The following is a 3,268-nucleotide window of genomic DNA, read 5'->3' on the forward strand; positions in this document are numbered from 1 at the left end:
CCTGACGATGACGTGGAGGTGGTCCCCACCCCTAAAAGGAAAAGGAAGGCGTCTTCTAGTCCCGAGGGGGTCCTCACCGTCATGGAGAGGAACTTCGATGCAAGCAACTTTATAGATACCCAACTGATCCCTGGCACCGAGGAGTACTTCCACGAGTCTTCCCTTGCCGGGCAAGCGAGATGGATGTACCGGACACTTCTGCGGGGTGCCGTGATAGCCCGGAAGGCCGAGTTTGAGCTTTCTGGGATGGAGTCCCTCCGCAGGAGGTTGGAGGCTAGTGGGAAGGCCAATAATGAATTAAAAAGCGAAGTTGAAACTCTTCGGGAGCAGTTGACCCGGTCAAACGAGAAGCTTGATGCTGCCGAGAAGAAAGCCACCACTGCCGAACAGAAAGCTACCGCCGCCGACCAAAAGGTAACAGCTGCCGAGAAGAAACAGAAGGAGTCGGACGCGACGATTGAACGCTTGGTCGAGCGTGAAATGGCTCTGGAAGGTCAAGTCGGCGCAGCGCAAAAGCGTGTGGTCGAAGTTGAGGAAGAGAAGCGGGCCGTGGAGGCCGAATTGTCGACATGGAAGGCGAAGTATAAGGATGTCATCAAACAGGGGAAGGGTGCGATCCTGGCTACCGAGGACGCCCTCAAAGCTCAAATTAAAATTGTTGCCCCCGAATTCGACACGTCGGCGATTGGTGTCCGCAAGGTTATTCAGGATGGCAAGGTTGTTGATGTTCCGAAGAAATAAGTCTTCTTTTTATAGTTTTAGCCGTTTTGTTTTGACTTGTACACTATTTTAGTTTCGGCCGTTTTTGGCTTGTGAACAATTTGTCGTTTAACCGTTTTATCTTGGTTTGTGACTAACGACCGTTTTTAATTGTTTACTCATGTTGTCGTGACGAATTTCTCCTCATTCGTTTGGTTGTATTTCCGTTTCCTTTAACCGTTTTTGGTTTAATGTTCGTTTCTTATGTCGGTGGCCCATGGCCTTTTGGGTAGTCGTTTGACGGGTTCCCGGGGTGATCAGTCCCGGGAACGCGAGTCGTCGTTGGACGCGGTGATTTATCTAGAAAATTAAGTGACAAAATAGGAGAGGAAATTTGCACAAGTATATCTTATTCGGTAATCGTATAAAGGACTCGTAAGTAGCTATGAGAAGTTCAAAAGATAAATTTGCGAATTGACTACTTAGCTAGCCTGGTCGGTTTGTCGGGCCTTCATCTAGGAGTAGAATCTTCTTAGGTTGTCCGCGTTCCATGTTCTCGGGACTTCCTTGCCGTCAAGTCTTTCTAGCTTGAATGCTCCTTTTCCCATCGCTTTCCGGATTCTATAGGGGCCTTCCCAGTTAGCCGCTAGCTTGCCTTCTCCGGGGGTCGGCAGGCCGATGTCGTTTCGTCTTAGGACGAGGTCGTTTGGCTCGAATTTCCTCTTGAGCACTTTGGTGTTGTAGCGCAGAGCCACTCTTTGTTTCAGCGCCGTTTCTGTCAAATGGGCCATCTCTCTGGCTTCATCTATCAGGTCCTTTTCTACGGTTTCCTCCACTCCCTTTAGGAGCAACCGCGGGCTTGGTTCCCCGATCTCCACGGGTATCACTGCGTCCACACCGTACGTCAATCGGAAAGGAGTTTCTTTAGTAGATTACTGTTCGGTCGTTCGGTAGGACCAGAGAACCGCTGCTAGTTCATCGGCCCAAGCACCCTTTTTATTGTCCAACCTCTTTTTTAGCCCTGAGAGGATAACCTTGTTGGCGGACTCCACTTGCCCGTTCGTCTGAGGGTGTTCTACCGAAGAGAACCTTTGCCTCACGCCCAGGCCGCTGAGAAATTCCGTGAACTTCTTGTCAGTAAACTGTGTGCCGTTGTCCGAGATGACGACTTCCGGTATCCCGAATCGTGTTATCACCTGCCTCCACATGAATTTTCTGCAATTGGCCGAGGATATGCTAGCTAGTGGTTCGGCTTCTATCCACTTGGTATAGTAATCAATTGCCACTATGAGATATTTGACCTGCCCAGGGCCGACCGGGAAGGGCCCTAAGAGGTCGACTCCCCACTGAGCGAATGGCCGGGAGGTCGTTAGCAAGCTTAACTCGGAGGCCGGTGCCTTGGCAAAGTTGGCGTTCTGTTGGCACTTTATGCACTTTCTGACAAACTCCTTGGAATCTGCCATCATCGACGGCCAGTAGTATCCAGCTCGGATTAATTTCCTTGCTATGGCCTTGCCTCCGATGTGGTGCCCACAGCAACCCTCGTGGACTTCCTTGAGGACGTAGTCCGTCTGGTCGGGGTGTAGGCACTTCAGTAGGGGCTGGCTAAGCCCTTTTCTGAACAGCTGTCCTTGGATGACGGCGTATTTGGCCGCTTCTCTCCTTAATTTCGCCGCATCCTTTTCATCACCAGGGACTTGGCCGTGTTCTAGGAAGTTGGTGATGGGGTCTAGCCATGAAGAACTTAGGGTTGTTATGTGTAGTGCAATTGCTGGTTCTCTTGTCATGCCTTGGATAAGAGACCGGTTCCCCTCCCCTGGCTTTGTGCTGGCCAATTTTGATAGAAGGTCTGCCCGTGTGTTCCTTTCTCTGGGTACGTGTTGGACCGTGACCTCTTCGAACTTCTGGCTCAAGCTTTTAACCTTTTCCAAGTACTTCTGTAACAAGGGGTCCTTGGCTTGGTAGCTGCCGTTTACTTGGGAAATGACGACTTGGGAATTGCTGCATATTTCCAGCCTCCTTGCTCCGACCTCTGCCGCTAGGATCAAGCCTGCTATGAGGGCTTCGTATTCTGCTTGGTTGTTCGAGATGGGAAACTCGAATCTAACCGACTGTTCGTATACAACCCCGATCGGGCTCTCCAGGATGACCCCGGCACCTCCGTAGGTCTGGTTGGAGGCTCCGTCCACGTGGAGCTTCCACCGTGTACCCATGTCTTCGCCTGGGTCTCCTGTTACTTCAACCAAAAAATCCGCCATGGCCTGCGCCTTGATGGCTTGCCGGGGCTCGTACCGTATGTCATACTGAGAGAGTTCGATGGACCAAGTCATCATTCTTCCCGCCAGGTCGGGTTTCTGGAGAACTTGCCGGATCCCTTGGTCCGTTCTAACGACAACTTGGTGACTTTGGAAGTACTGTTTTAACCTTCTCGAGGAAGTTAGGAGTGCCAAGGCTAGCTTTTCCAACTTGCTATACCTTAATTCTGCTCCTTGCAGGGCCCTGCTTACGAAGTAGACTGGCTGTTGGGCTTTCCCGTCCTCCCGTACCAGTACTGCGGCCAGGGCTTCGC

This window comes from Arachis hypogaea, chromosome 16, assembly GCF_003086295.3.
Source record: "Arachis hypogaea cultivar Tifrunner chromosome 16, arahy.Tifrunner.gnm2.J5K5, whole genome shotgun sequence".
Taxonomy (NCBI): domain Eukaryota; kingdom Viridiplantae; phylum Streptophyta; class Magnoliopsida; order Fabales; family Fabaceae; genus Arachis; species Arachis hypogaea.